Source organism: Amblyomma mixtum, chromosome 7 (assembly GCF_055824585.1).
Source record: "Amblyomma mixtum isolate Tamu chromosome 7, ASM5582458v1, whole genome shotgun sequence".
Lineage (NCBI taxonomy): Eukaryota > Metazoa > Arthropoda > Arachnida > Ixodida > Ixodidae > Amblyomma > Amblyomma mixtum.
The window spans coordinates 129438666-129455495 of record NC_143018.1 but is presented as its reverse complement, the minus strand read 5'-3'; the positions used below and the strand labels follow the sequence as shown (position 1 = coordinate 129455495).

The window sequence follows — 16830 nt, the reverse complement described above, 5'->3', positions numbered from 1 at the left end:
ATCTATAAGAAAGAAAAGATGCAGGCGAAATCAGGAAAGTTTTCTATAAGCAGTAAAAGCTTTTTGTAACAAATATATTCGTGAGGGGCAGTGACGTTACTATTCTGCAGTCTTTTTTCAGCAAATTGAAAATAAAGCTTCTTCGTTAAACTAAAACTCTTGATAGCTGGATTGTACTGAAAAGAATTAATAATGATAAAATATTATACTCACGTAGCAAAGGCATAAGACTGGAAATATGTCAACTGCTGCTAATGATGTGGATAACCAAATTTACAATGTTCTGGATGAAGTGCATATGAGAGTGATGCACCCATGCGACAATGCCCTAATCATAGTGCGTGTGAAGAAATGCGTAGTACAGCAATACCGTCCAGGTTGAAGAAAAAACAGAAAAACTCATTAATACGCTGATTCCAAATGCAGATTTTATCTTCAGCTGGCTTATAGAGTGACAAAATTTTTATTTAACATCTAGTTGAATATTAACGAATGTACCGTTGTCAGTAGTGTAAATGAAAATACATTTACGAAGAAGGCGGAGAAAGAAGCAGCGGTGCGTACGGAGTACTCGCGCTACGTCCGCAGTCATGGCGCAGCTCTCATGCCAAGCCAGCCGCCATTAAAATTATTTTGTATCTGTCATCATGGGGAAAATCCGACTGTGCGGCCTGCTCTTGACCCGCCAGCGGATACGGTCGGTTGTAGTTTCGGCAACTAGGCTTTGTACCGGTGCAACGCAAGCAGTGGGGATGGGTATGGCCGTGAGCCATCCTCTGGGGAATGCGAACCCCATGGCAGTAGCAGCGGCTCCCAGGCGAATGTGAGGGCCTGTCCCGCTCGTGGGGTCCTATGTCTGAGAGGAGGCAGGCCTGGATTTATACTTAGGCTGGTCCCACGAAATCCTGAACGGAAGGCATGTCCAAACTGAAAAGGTTTTCAAACACATGCTCCATCCTTCCGTGCGCGGGGGCGTGCAAGTCTGGCTACCGACGCGCCGGTTTCTGGTTCCAGAGAAACCAGGTCCGCACAGGGGTTCACAGTGGCCACGCTCTAATACGACGACTCGGGGAAGCGGCCTCACGGCTGACCGCAAGGATGTAATGGCCATTGCGGGATGCCGAGTAGGAGGGCGTACTACGACGTTGAAACTTCCACTGAAAATCGTCGATGTTGTGGAGTGCCGGCGGAGTAGGCCCGGGTGATCTCACCCTAAGCTGCGTTCTTGGTTTATGGCCCAATCAGCCCACCCTTGAACACACCCTCCTCAGTAGGAGAGGAGCAAGCTAGGGGAGAAAATAAGTGCATGGTTAGTTGGTTCAGTAACACGTTCGTTGGTTCGAAGCACAGGGTGGACCCCTCACCCCCCCCGAAGGTGTTAGGTCATGGCGCCTAGGGCCGGTGGGCCGACAGGCTGACGACCTAAGCCTCTACTAGTTGGATCACATCACGCATACTTCCGGGGTGTGAAAAACAGCGAAAAGCACTCGACGGCTAATAGCTGGTAGGTCGAAAACAAACCCCGTCGTGGAGGGGCCCCAGGTAGCTGACCCCGAGTTAGGTTATCCTGTCTCCGGCGGTCAGAGCCCGTTGCGTTTTGTGGATAGGTGGGTGGGCCCGTCAGTGGGGCCGCACCATAGGCAATCTTGACGCCCTCCGTTCCCTGGCCAGGCAGGCCAGAAATGTAGTTGAGATAATTCAAGGATCAGATCAAACAACTCGCTGTCCCCATTCCCACCCTAATTCCCATAACCCATTTTCTGACAACCATTCATCCCATCCATTTTGCCAATCCTTTCCGCTACTTCCCAGGAGATCAGGGGAGCCCCCCCCCCCCCCCCCCCGAGCCCGCTCCCCCCGATGTGGGTGGCTATGCTAGCTTTCCTCGCATTTTTTTCCTTTTTCCCCACCTACGGGTGGAAAAATTATCATTACTCCTGGGCCGCTTCTAATTTCGAATTGGATTTTCTATTTTCAAATTGGATTTTAGTTGTCCCAACCTAAGATATGTAATCTTAACGTGAATAAATAAATAGCAGCGCAAGGAGACAAGGACAAGAAGAGACAACAAGGACGGCGCTGACCTTGTTGCCTCCTTGTTGTCCTTGTTGTCTCTTCTTGTCCTTGTCTCCTTGCGCTGCTATTTATTTATTCAAGTCATGTACCAACACGCCCAATTTTCCGCGTTAATCTTAACGTCCTTATATTTGGCTTCCCTCCACGTATCGATAGGACCATGCGATAATAAAGGGAAATGATTTTTCAGTTTATGATGTTTTCTTAACAGATTTCATAATTCAGTGGTTATCATGGCCACTTCTGAGCGTGAAATAGAGTGCCATTAATTGCACAGTTAATTTACACACTTCTCAGAAGAGAGAATGTTTGTGTCATCCACACGTAATATGCAATAAGGAACATTATTAGCATCAATCTAAAAAATTGAAAGACCGAGAATCAATCTTGGGGGGACACCTATGACAGTTATTTAAAATTCACAAAATGAACCTCCTCATGAACAGTGCGCCTGCCTGGCAGGTAAAGAACTTGATACTAAGAAGTGCATTTTTTATCAAGATTAAAACTTGGTTGCCGACAACGTTTTTGTAAACGTAGGGATAAATACAATTCCTGTGCAATCAGGAGACAATGGCTTTTACAGGGCGGCCTGCGAGGTGTCGTGTGGGCTGACTGCGTCCAGGGAGTGGTGCTGTTCGCGGCTCCGTTCATCATCATCGCCAAGATCGTGTACGATGCGGCGCACCTGGAAGTCCCGCTAAGACCTCTAGGTGATTTCATCAGCCGGGACTACCTTTTAAGGTTAGTGCATGCTTGCAGTATTTTTTTATCTGGTATGATCGAGTAATCTCTAGGCGCCTCTATATTTTCAGTGAAAAGAAGTCTGGCTAATACTGTCGTCCGTAACGGTGGCCTAGTGGGTTGAGCATCCCCCTCGCATGCGGGAGTCGCGGAATTCGATCCCCAGTGTCGCCAGGTACCCACCACTAATGCAATGAGTGCAAGCTTCCCCAGGCCTTGCGCTCGGCTTGTTCAGAATGAAAAGCTTGAAAAACGGGTCTTCAACCCCATCTTCAGAAAACTAAAATACTTTGCGCCATGGCGATATTTGGCCGCAGATGCCGTTGCCCATAAAAATTAATCTTCATCATCATCGCCAATAGCGTCAGCTTCGAAAACTAGTTGATTTTCAAAGTAGTATGGTAAATTACGGAATGAGGTTAAACTGTTTCTCCAAGTAACTCACCAATGTTTTCCTGGCCTCGTGTCCTACTCTTTCCTGTCTTCCTTCACCAGGTAGCAATACGCCTAAATATTGGACCCGTCGTAACTTATCTGCTGGTTGTAAAAGCAAATTTGGCACAAATCTGAGGCCCTACGCTGAATGTGATATCAATTTTTCGTACCAGTTTTCGCTAGAGAAGCTGATGTAAAACTCGAATTTCTGCTGAGAAATTCCGAAGTATGCAGTTAATAACAACGAGACAAAGTGTTCCCATGCGGCATTCTTGTTTCGAACTTGCCAAGCGCAGAACCTGCACATAAAAATTTTGAAATAACAAATACCAAAATGCAAAAAATAAGCAAGCATCCAGTGAAGGCTTGCCCTAACCCAAAGCGGAAATCATCAGTGCGCACTCTTTAAGTGCAATACCAGGTAAGCAAAGCAAACTCTGCGACCTTTGCGTTTGTGATGTCTCCAGGGGGTGACTGCGCACAGAACATTGTGGTCCGAAGCGCGTACTTAAGTGTGATTATTTATTTATGAGAATAGAATTAGGTTAGGGTTTAGTTACTACACTGAAGACACTTCTGTTTTAACCTACGGCGCACTAGAATGCTGAAATTTCGTATTTTCAGCTGGATTATCTTTCTTGAAGTACTGTCGACATGCCTTAAGGCTGCAGTGTGCTCGACCTGGTTCGTCAGCCACGCCATCTCTTTGAAACTTAAAACTTGCTAACCTGGAAGTGAACTTTGCTGTTGCCAAAATACAAAAAACACCGCGTTATACATGTCTGGACTTTAAAAATGAGCTGAATGCTTAATGCAAATGACATGTTCCTAAATTTAGGATTCGTAGTGTTAATTGCAATAGAACGCTTAAACTTCCGCAGGTTAATATAGGGTTTTAAAATTTTACCGTCATGAAATAGCAGTATTTGATCTCGCACTGCTCAATTTCTACACCCCCTTATGCGCTGGCGATTTGAAATGCAATCACAATATTTGTATCGGGCAGTTGTTTGGATTATTGACTAATGTTCCATTTGTAACGCTTGAGGCAAAATTTTGTATCAAGAGTCTGGCGAAGTGTGTCGTACTGCGGAGATCCAGCCCATTAGGATTTTTTTGTGACTTGCGGGTAGGATTGGAACTAGTTGCATCATGGCTGTTTCGATGAAATTAGAGCTTCTATATAATAATTGGGCATGTATGCAATCAAAGGAGACTGTTTCAGCCCAAAAGAACGCAGGGTTCATTAACAGTGTTCTTTCTAACGCATAACAGTAGTAATGATAGACAGATAAATTGCGCAAAAAATTCCACGGTAGCTGGGGAAAATGGGTAATCTGCTTCATTTTTTTTTTGGAGCAGACTGTAAAATCAGTCCCTGAAACTTTTTCTAAAAACTAATTCTTTAACTTTGACCGAAGGATTTAAACTGAAGGCTTCAACTCCGCTCTTCAGCTGCCCATGAATGACGTAATAGTGAAAAATCTTAGTGGCCATTTTGCAACGATACTCGACAAAAAACGTTCTCCTAGTTGGATGCTGAAGTTTAAGGCATACCTAGGCTCCAGCAAGACTCCCTCGGTCGGAGCTAATCACGTTGTAATCAAAGGAAAAAAAGCTGCATGTTTGGCGCCTTCACAATACGCAGCTTGTGCAAAAAGTTTTGCTAATGCGCGTGGGCATAGTAGCGTTACCTGAATCGATAGGTTGAATTAGCCATGCTTAACATAGTTCCGTGCCTCACTTCAATGGCCACGGGCTGCTTGTCTACTTATTTCCAAGCCTTGAGAATAAAAGGAGTGTACGCGAGGAAATGTGGCCGCGTCGGCGTCCTGTCCTAAGCAAAATATTTTAGGGACCAAATGAAGTGAACTCTCGCCGTAGCCATTGCGCGTTTCACTAGTAGTGAAAATTGTAGATTGTCTGAATTAGCGTCCGGAAGTGGCAGACGATGTGCAGAGGACGTTGTAGTACTGTACTCCGGAAAAATGTATTCCGCATGGCGCTCAAAAAGTGCACTGAGAATGGAAAGCACGGGGAAGCCTTTGCTTTTTGCCTCCATCTAAATGCGGCATTCTTGGCCGGGTGCGTAAAAGTCCCCGTCGTAATAGGTTATGGCCCGTCGAGTCCACCTTGGCGTAATAGCGCTTATTTTTAGCGGCAAATCTTCCCAATTTTGTGTTTAACTACCGCCGGTAAGTGCATTATTATTGATGCAAACTGTCTTGGCGATTATTATATGCTTCTCCTCGAAGCAGCAGACAGGTGTCCTAGAATTAAGCAATCGGCTCTGTGCGGCTTGCGACGACTATTATCTCTGGGGGTTTCATTCCCCCAGGTATTAATAATTAGCTTCCTTAACTAGTTAGTGTCGTGTGCACTGCTCTCCCTGTGGTGCATGTGCGTTTTTTTTAAACTTCCCAAAGTGTGCCAACCCAAAATATTGCGATTCCATCTTAGAGCACATGTTCTTGCACAGAACTGCCTCAACCTGAGGCTCGGTACATGTAGTTTTTGAAAAGGATGGACATTTCAAAGAAAACGCCAAAAAGGATCGCGAAGACCTTGGAGCAGCCGATGCAAGAAATAAAAGCATGCGAAAAAGCGCACCTGATCAAGGACGAAAATAAATCAATTGCTGCAACACAGCATCATAAACACGAGCTTGCGAAAGTTTAATAGTTATCGTTCAACACAAAACCTTCTGTAGGAAAATGCGCGGCGCTTTGTACGACGGCGACAGGCGAGAACTTCAGGAACAGTTACCTGAAAGAAAAAGAAAATTTTGAAAGTAAATTCTTCGGCATCGTGTAGTTTAGATCTTGCATCCACGCGACTCGTTGATGTTGGGCAGTATGTCTCTGAAACAAACGTAAAAAACACTCTTTCACAAAATAAAAAAGACTGCGAGCACGGTTTCCAATGTCTAACACTATATCGAGCAATAGATGATGAAATTTCGGGGTCCCTTTACATTCCAGGGTTTCCAGTCTCTGAGCTCTTCCCGTGCAAACCATACTACATTTGTGCATTCCTCCATTGTTGCAGTACCTTCCACGTTCTACGGTAACCACCTTGCGGATGGTTCACACCATACCATTCTTGCAGTTACCCACTGCGCTATTGAAATACTCTTTCTACAGTATCTGCCCTCCGAATTTTCCCCACCGTAACAACCTTCTGGTTACGCCCTCCAATCTTGCTTAAAGCTCCTACCGTGTTAACCAAGTGATTCCCGCGGCAACACCTCTTACGCTGGTTCCATAGCCTGCAACTTCAACGCCCATCACACTCGCCAGAGTCGTTTACCACACTTCTCATACTCGATAAGGCTTTCTCCGTCAACGGTACTCACGCTCTGGTTACGTATTTCGCATCTCGCTTCATGCCCCCGTACTTCCACGGTATGCACGGTATGTTGGTGGTTTCCAACAGCCTCCCAGCTTTTATGCTGACTACTCCTATTAGCATTGTTGGAACCCTGGAGCGGGCGCCTAACAGCTCTCCCCGTAAGAATACTTTTACTGTAGTGTGCCAACTGTGACAGGTTCCGCTACCGCCATGCGCCGACACTGCGCTGCGCCTGACGACGACGAAGTTATGCGCCGACACTACGCTGCGCCTGACGACGACGAAGTTCCCCCGCTCTCTTGGTGCTGGCTACGCCCGTCTACGCTGCCAGACCCTGCACAGCGGTTCGGTCTCTTGAGGACGCCTAATAAACGCACCCCTACAATTGGTTTAGGTGCTGGGTTCGTCCCCTACCAACCTGGAACTCCGGAACCGTACGCTGCCGCCTGTGTCAACCATGCCAATGAGACTGCCCCAACACCGGCGGCCAGTTCAACCACCGTCATTTGTTCTGGCGCCATCCGGCAGCGTGACCCTGCCCTCTTCAGTGGCACTGCCGACCAAGATGTTGACGACTGGTTGTCATCGTATGAGCGAGTGAGCAGCTACAACAAATGGGATGACACTATCAAGCTGAGTAACGTCATCTTTTATCTCACGGGCGTGGCGAACCTCTGGTTTCGAAACCATGAGGCGGACCTACCCACTTGGCCCCTATTTAAGAAGAGTTTTGCGGAAGTATTCGGCCGCCCTGCGGTGCGGAAGCTCCGTGCCGAACAGCGCTTACGGGACCGCGCTCAACACACCGACGAGACCTTCACAAGTTACATTGAGGACATCGTTGACCTCTGCAAACGTGTCAACGCCGCCATGCCAGAAGCGGACAAGATCCACCACATCCTCAAAGGCATCGCTGACGACGCATTTCAGATGCTCCTCGCGAAAAATCCTACCACCGTCAGGGAGGTTATTAAGCTTTGCCAGAGCTACGACGAGCTCCGCAAGCAGCGCGCTTCCACACGGCGTGCCGGTGTCTGCGACGAGGCCCTCTCTACACTGGCCCTGGGCGGTACTTCTCCTGAGGACTCCCCTCTTCTCAACCAAATCAAAGCCTTCGTTCCTGAAGAGGTCGCTCGCCAGCTGTCCCTCATATCACATTTTCAAGACCCTGCCCGCCAAGTTCCTGACCCGACCCCGTCTTTGGCTCCTACCATTCGCCGTGTCGTGCAAGACCAAGTCGCTGACCTGCTACCGTCAAGCCCTGTGCTCCCGCCTGTGACAGCACCCCTGACATACGCCCAAGCAGTGGCCAGGCCACGACATACGCCGGCACCCGATTCCTACCAGGCCGCCCCTTCTTTCCGTCCGCCGCCGCCGTCTGAGCCCCCGTCTCAAGCTCCGTTCTCAAGAGTTCGCCCACATCCTACGAATCCCTGGCGTACTGCGGACAACCGACCCATCTGTTACGCCTGTGGTCGGCCCGGCCATGTCGCGCGGCTTTGCCGCCAGCGCCTTCCGCCTTCTCGACCTGATCTGCGCTCCTACCCGTACGATGCCGAACTATCCTCGCCGAGAAGTCCACCTGGTCCCCCCTTTGTTTCCCCTGATCGCCAAATTTACACCACTCGCCGATCGCCTTCCCCTCGACGCCGTTCCCCTTCTCCGATGCTGCGGCGTTCTAGCTCCGCACTTGCGGGAAACTAACAGCCGCAGTTCCGGGGGCAAGAACTGCACTTGTTTCGAACTCCTCAAGTCCTCCGTGTCGTCCCGCTAATGTAATCGTAGTGTTCGTGGCAGGTGCCAAGGTTCTCGCCCTCGTCGACACGGGCGCTGCAGTATCTGTTGTAAGTGAAGCTCTCTGCCGCCGACTCCGCAAAGTGACTACCCCACTTTCTGACTTTTCGCTTCGCACCGCCTCATCACAGCGCATTCATCCCTCAGCCGCATGTACGGCCCGTGTCCTCATTCACGATGTTTTGTACACCATCGAGTTTATTGTGCTGTCTCACTGCTCACACGACATCATCCTGGGATGTGACTTCCTTTCGACCCATCGTGCCGTTATTTACTGCGCTCGAGCTGAAATCGCCTTTTCTCCGCTGTGTGACGCTCCCTTTTGCGACGTACCTACGCAGTCTGCCAAACTTGTGGTCGCGACTGATACCGACATTCCTCCGTTTTCTGCTGCCCTCGTACCCCTCTCCTGTGCCGGCGTCACTCATTCAACTGTTTTCTTCACGCCTTCCGAAACCGCTTCCCGCCATCCCTGCCTCCATCCCTGCCTCCTAATAAACGCACCCCTACATTACTAATACGCTTCACTAGCTTAAGTTATGAATGTCCGGTAAGCAAATATTTTTTTTTTCATTTTTGATCCCGCTTCCGCAGACTTGACGCCGACTTGAGAGACGACGAGACAGTGTGGGCGCACGCCGTCGCCACCGTGCCCTTCCACCTGGTGCGGGATGGCATAGACCAGATTGTCGTCCAGAGGTTTCTGGCGGCGAGAAGCGTCAACAGTGCAAGAAGGCCAGTAATTGATTCACTCTTTGACAGACTAGTATAATAATTTAAGTTTTTGTATTTCTGCTGAAATAGACATTTTCTGTGATTATAGACGAAAGAATAGCACAAAAGCTTCACTTGAGCTCTGTCTCTTTCAGTAGTTTTCAATATCAAACGAGTGTATGAAGCATTGCTCCACTTTTCGTGCAATAAGGCCGACAATTTCAGCCTTGCAATCAAATGCCGCCAGAAAAGGAAGTGTGATTTTTCCCCTCTCAAGCATTGGTCCGTCCTATGCTGCACTCAAACAATTTTCACATCACGGTAGCCATCCGTAAGAAAGAGGGCCAGTCACGACGTGCAAAAGTGCAACAGAAGTTTCGTTCACAACGGTGCCGGAGGCTCGGTAGGATGCCTTTGGCGTGTACAGCAAAGAAAAAAAAAGAACAGAGAGAGGTTTCATTACCACCATGTCCTGATGCAGTGACGCCACAAGTTCAGTGATCCAAGTTTCAGCGTGACTTCCATAAAAACAGAGCCAAGCGACTAGGCACACTATTGCCACAGATGTCTTAGCGTTCCCCACAAATTTTTGCAGTGTTGTGTGTGCGGGAGCAGCTATGACAATGTTCTTCATTACGACAATATCACTGACGGCTTTGGCGCTGATCTACTGGTACCATGACTGCGACCCGATGTTGGCTGGCACTATCACACGCTTCGATCAGGTGAGATATCTGTATTCTGTTTGATGAAATATAATGAGATTGAAATGGCTTCGCAGATATATTGTTATTTCGACTAAAATCTCACTCTAGTGTCTTGCTTGTACGATTGCTGTTTATTCCCTCAAGGGAGTGCGGTTACGTGCAAAGTTCTAAACCAATACTCTTATATACATATATTGAATAGTACTGCCTATGTCGTGGGAGATTATCCGCCAGGAAAAATGAAAACGGAATAGGTTCGTAGAGGAGTTTGAAGGTCGCTGAGTACTGAAAAGACAATATTCACGGCTACAAAAGAATGATACTGGAGCACTTTGAAAAATAAAAAGAAAAAGCTGCAAACATCGCTGAGTAGAAACAAGTTATTATCAGAATGCCAAAAATGAAAATATAAAGAAAAGTACGACTCATGTTGGCTGGATAGGAGGGACGTGAACAAAACAGTCAAGACATTGTCGTCTCTTGTGTGAACAAACAAACAAGAGACAACATTGTGGCTGCAACGACAGTTGAGCTAAACTCCATTCCGACAGACGCCTTTTCGGAATTCCTCCAACAATGGCAGCACCACTGGGAGAAATGTGTGGAGTCCCAGGGAGACTACATTGAGGGTGATTAGGTTTCCAACGCTCCAGTTTTGCCAGTTTCTTTCGTCGGCCAAAGGTCGGATACTTTTCTAACAGACCTCGTAGGTAACCATTATGGTCACTGCCGATGCAAAGGTCACAGTTTGCTGTCTCGTACCAGAGCGCATAAGACCGTAGCCTTGACTCACTACTATTGCTTTGGTAATTATGTAAGCAGATTCATAATATAAATTTAGCCTGTTCTAATACTATACGTGAATTACAATTCGTCAGTGATCGTTTTTCCTCAGACCCGTCCATGCGCTAGAGGAGCCTGGCAGCTGCGTGTTCAGAACAACATGGTTTGGTTTCGTTTATTCGGGTTTAACGTCCCGAAGCAACTCAGGCTATGAGAGACGCCGTAGTTAAGGGCTCCGGAAATTTCGACCACCTGGGGTTCTTTAACGTGCGCTGACATCGAACAACATGGTTGCGGGTACTAATTGCTGCTTGACATGTGAACTAAACCATTAACACCTACGGAAGGCTCATATTCCTACATTTAAGTTTTCTTTGTCACCACAGCAATTTTCTCCCGCTACTACAAGAGGCGACAGTAGTTTCGGAAGAAATAATGACGCCAGCGCTCGTGACGAAATTGACGATATTAACGTGACGTGACGCTGTATTGATCGGGATGATATTGACGAAAGCGCCAATCAAGAAGAGGAAGAAATGTGTGTTGTGGAAGTCTTGAGGAAGCTCCGCGTCCTGGACTACGCCGCTGTTGATCCTCGGGCGCTTAACACCAACGTGACAACACATTTTAAAGCGTGTTTTTACTGACTTTATTGGCGTGGCAGTCACTTTTAAGAGGGGGCGAGGAAACGAAAATGGAGGAGTGCTTGGAGAAAGTGAAAGCTCTTCGAAGAAGGAGCAGTTCGTGAGAACAGGCGAAAACAGGAACGTGGGCAGCGATGCGGTCATTTAACAGTATGAGGAGGAAACGTCTAAGGATGGGCTGCTGCGTCCTTTTGCACGAAGGTGAGTACCAGAGGTCAAAGGAGATGGGCAACTAGAGCAGGCGTGGTGGGAGAGAAAGAGCTCGAATGAAAGCGAGGCCTTCTTAGGAAGCTTAATTAACCGGCTTAATTAATCGTGTTATAAGTGGAAGGGTAACTTCAGAGTGCTTTCTTTCATTCTTCCGAGTAGTCGATAGTTGATAGAGGTGAAATTCTAGAGGCCTGTGTACTGTGCGATGTCATTGGACGTTAAAGAACCCCAGGTGGTCGAAATTTCCGGAGCCCTTCACTACGGCGTCTCTCATAGCCTGAGTCGCTTTGGGACGTCAAACCCCATAAACCAAACCAAACCACTCCATAGTTGAGACGTAACCATTGTTTTCGAACAAAAAGAAACTATCTGAAGGCTTTAAAATAAGGAACAAAACGATAAAGTCTACAGTAACTGCTTCTACCTCAAGGTATTTGACTTGACCGAATGTCTGTTTCAAAGACATCAATTAAAGGTATACTCTTATAGCAGAGATACACAAACACGGCCATCAGAAGACTAAAACAAGAGCGAAAGGAATTAAAATGCTCTGCTGAAGTATTTCTCAAGGCGTTATTTGAAATACCCGTACAACTTTTCTTTGTGGCATTTCAAGAGGAGACGCGTTTCCCTGAACTCGCTTATAACTGCTTTGCTCTCGGTTTCTCGGCTACCACGCAAGCCACCAAGCTCCCTTGCTCCTGTTGAGAACGTTCTTCACATTCATAACAATGGTGCTGAATTTTTTAGTTCGGAAAGGCATCTTTGGCCAAAAGCGACATGACGGAATATGTTTTTCGTGTGCGCAAGAAGGAGTGAGCTACCTATTGCCTAAGCATTTCACCTCAGCGAAGTGGACCATCAAGACCGGGCAACGTTCCCTCGCAGTGGAAGCCAGTTGATTTCATGTGGCACTGAGGGACGAACTCCATACGCGGCGGATGCACAATCCAATAGGCAACTGCTTTGGTATCAGTGCTCACATTACATTCCTTCTTGGCTGGTTCTTGCAGGTGGTTCCTCTTTACATTGCACAAAACCTTGAAAATGTCATTGGTCTCCGGGGCTTGTTCCTTGCAGGACTACTGGGCGCCTCGTTCAGGTAGGATCATTTGGAAGCGCGTTGAATACTGGTCAATGAAAGAAATAGGAATGAAATGAACCAAAAATGGGCTCTTTATTCCTTTCCAGCACTATTTCCTCCATTATCAATTCGCATGCTGCCATTTTCTATGTGGACATCGTGGCCCCCCATTTCAAGCTGAACGAACGCCAGGCTGGCAGTGTGACGCATTTCCTGGGTGAGCAGAGTGTAGCTGGATGCTGATGCGCACAGCCGGTGGTAATGTGCCATTGAACCTCCTTGCTGCTAGGCGAAATCGGACGCTATGTTCTGTACAATACATTTTATTTAAAAAATAAAAACTTAGGGCTGTCTTTGTCATATTAAGAAGGAATGATATGCGATAACATTTTGAAATTAGCCTACCCTCAACATAACCCAAAGGATCCCTGAAATGTTTGAAGCTTCGCCTGTCTGAGAAAATGGATTAGCTGGATTATTGGGGATAATGAATGAATTGAGGTTGATTAACAAATTTTAACATTGCGTAATGCCTACCAGTCTCATATTCAGATTTATTTAGAAAGTTAGAGTGTGTTTATATTTAAGAAAACACTGAATAATGCCCCCCCCCCCCATGGCTAACTTTCAGCTAACTCTGTACGTAAAGTTTTTTGAGTGTGTGTTTGTCTTCCTTTTTTTTAACCTGAAAGTGCATTTATTATTTATTATTATTTATAATTGATATTTATTATTGTCTATCATTAACTATTTTCTACTTTCGTAACGTTACTCATCGTTTTTTTTTGTCCTTTCGGCTACCGTTTTCATGATGCGTTAATTGGGGTGTAAGCCTTGTCAGGAGGTATGCTTGGTCTTCCTCCTTTAGCCTCACCTCGAGGGCATATTGTACCTAATAAGACGAAATAAACATACTACTACTAGTTTGTGGAATAATGTGGATTATTGGGTAATCGAGGAGGAAGAGTAGGTAAGATTAGTACACTCCCAAAGGATAATCCAAGTGTAAGGTATCGGTAGCGTTCGCGGGGGTCATCGGAACGCGGCCGCTCGCGAACGCGCCAAGAAGTACGGGTGTCCACCCCGCCCCGCGGTACCGATTCGTGCACGTGCTGGCACGAATGACTATTTGTGTTTGTTTTTATTTTGTGGTGGAGAGAGTGTTCTACCTTACGGAAGCTGGAGGGCTGGCCATGCCCTGGATGGGCCAATCATGTTAAGAGCGCAACATGATTGGAAGCTACGGAATGTGGGCCGGGCCTTTAGGGCTTTAAAACTGGACCCCGGAGCCGTAAGCGGGGTTCTGCGCTAAGGTGAGATGCAACGCATCTTCGGCAACGCCGAGTTAGGGGCCTCCCCTAGTGATTAGCCAGTTCCGCCCTTTTTGTTGTTGTTTTGTCTCTTTGTGCCGTTAATTTGTCTCTCCAGTGCCTAAACTTGTATCTATTGTAAATTGCTGTACATAAACTGTACATAAGTTTTCCCTTCCTCCCTGCGTCTTGAATCATCGAGAGACCGTCTCTGACGGGGCACCGCTGGTGCGAAGAGCTTCAGTCTTCTAGTTGAAACCAACCCGTCTCTGGCGGGGCACCGCTGGTGCAATAAGGAAGACGAAAGAACCTGATCTTTACTGGCGCAGCCGACAGGATCCTGCGGCCATCGGAAGACGGCGCAGGAAAAAGAAGGCAGGGAGAAAGGCGACGGTCAGGCAACAGCAGCATTCTAGAAAGGACCTGCGGAGAGACGGTGGCAAGGACGCAAGGACCACGGCAGGTGTCCAGCGACGCGGGACTGCGTCCGGTCAAGGAGGCAGCGCGTCGAGAACTCGACGGTCACCGGCGGGTCGCAGCGCGACAGCTTGGACTTCGGTGAATGTGCTGGTTTTACAGGTGTGAAACGCGCATTTGAATGTGTACGTTTTATTTATGTTATGTCACACGAAGGGTAGTTTCGTGTCAGACACCGATCCCTTTTGTTTGTAATTCTAAAAGTGCCATTTGGGCCCTTTGTAGAATCTTGGGAAGGGCGTGTAAGGTATCGGTAGCGTTCGCGGGGGTCATCGGAACGCGGCCGCTCGCGAACGCGCCAAGAAGTACGGGTGCCCACCCCGCCCCGCGGTACCGATTCGCGCACGTGCTGGCACGAATGACTATTTGTGTTTGTTTTTATTTTGTGGTGGAGAGAGTGCTCTACCTTACGGAAGCTGGAGGGCTGGCCATGCCCTGGATGGGCCAATCATGTTAAGAGCGCAACATGATTGGAAGCTACGGAATGTGGGCCGGGCCTTTAGGGCTTTAAAACTGGACCCCGGAACCGTAAGCGGGGTTCTGCGCTAAGGTGAGATGCAACGCATCTTCGGCAACGCCGAGTAGGGGCCTCCCCTAGTGATTAGCCAGTTCCGCCCTTTTTGTTGTTTGTCCTTGTGCCGTTAATTTGTCTCGAGTGTCTAAACTTCTGTACGCTGTAAATATCTGTACATAAACCTCAGTTATTGCCATTTTTTATCCCTGCGTGTCAACTGATCACAAGAGCGTCTCTGACGTGGCACCCCTGGTGCGAAGAGCTTCAGTTCGAGTTACCAACCGTCTCTGGCGGTGCACCTGTGGTGCAAAGAAGAAGAAGAAGAAGAACCTGATCTTTACTCCAAGGGAGAAACTGGAACAATACAGACCTCAGATTTTCCAATTTGGCGATGCTGATGATGTCGGGCCATCTTGACGAATCGGAACATTTTCTTTAGGAAGAAACGCGAGGGTTATTGGAGGACGACACGGAAATGCTACCGCATCAAAAAGCACCGGTCGAAAGCAATAAATCCCGGACTCTGCTCCTTACTGGGTTTGTTGCCCCCGTGGCTGAACTGTGCCTAAAGAGAGAGAGAGAGCGAGAAAAAAAACCTTTATTTTGCCGGTAATTTATGAAGGGTAAGGTTACATTGGCAATTCCTAAAGAAAAATATGTTTTATTTGATTGTACGCGCCCTCTATGTATTGCTGGGCCAATCAACAGTAATTTGTTGATAACGAGGGTTAATAGAGGTTACAATTGTGGTGACTGCTCTTCTTTTTCGAGCAATCGCTTCTGTCACCACAGACACGCTTCCCAATCCTGAAATGCAGCTGGGTGTAGCTGCCATCGCGGGGTACATAATTTTGTTTGAAAGCAAATAACGGGAGGAATTTTATTTATAATCAAGAAGAAAATAGCTCCTGGGAGCAAGCGCTGAACAAGTACCCAACTCAATGCCGACAAACGTGCAGCGAAGGCGTAGACGCAGAAAAAAACATCATTCAAAGCATAATCATTGAGGACAAGCCAAGTTATAATCTGTAATTCTGAAAAAACAAATATGACACCACATTGATTACGTCAACATTGCATCCAAAGCAGAATATTGCATATTTGAGGAAGGTGTAGTGCGCAGATCGTACAGTGAAAATTACAGCACTATTCGCGTGAATCTCAAGAGGCAATCTGCGCCTGCCTTCAATCTGAGATGATAATTTAAAGGCGCATTGCTTCCAAATAACTCACAGCTAGACCTAGCACCTGAATTCATAACATTCTGCCTTTGAACATGTGTACCTGGCAACAACTAATCTTTGAGGATAAGAATGTAACGTTCACAGCAGCAGCTGAGTGAGTACTTTTCAGGGCAGCGTTTTCTGGCGATGATCTTCTTCTGCTTACATCGTGTGCCAATAATGCCGATGTTATTTCGGGACGCTTCACATAAGCTCTTAAGGCTATCTCAGTTTCGGCTATTCTTGATTATATTTTTTTCTACCAAAGGTGATCTGAAATAAAAAAGCTTTTCTTCTTTTTGTACGCTTTCTATTAGACCAGCAGAACTTGTATTAGTTTATTTCATATCCTGCTAATAACTTATGTCTAGATTCACAGAAGTATAAACTCGCGTTTTTACTCAGATACTTTCTATACTTGGCTCTGCAGTTCTCAGCGTCATTTCTAGCCTTTATCTCTCTACTGTATTTCAGCCCCGTAGGGTTATGCTATGGTAGGTCATACTACCACAGTCGGCGCAACTCTCAGTCTATGCGGACGACATCTGTATCTGGGCAGCCGGAGTTACGTGCCCAGACGATTGAGCGAGACTTCAAAAGGCGTCAAGTATTCTTGCGGCCTACCTTCACCTGCAAGGCCTACAGATTTCAGCCGAAAACTGGTCGTGTTTTGCCTTTACATGGAAGAACATGTCTCATTATACCGTATGCATAAAAGGCACAGAAATATCCTACGTAAAGAGCCATCGGTTTCTGGAAGTAAT

At 47.1% G+C, this 16830-nt stretch overlaps 1 pseudogene; it reads left to right on the top strand.

The window, feature by feature from the left end:
• LOC149337572 (putative sodium-dependent multivitamin transporter) overlaps positions 1-16830 on the top strand; it is a 60272-nt pseudogene that overhangs the window by 15342 nt on the left and 28100 nt on the right.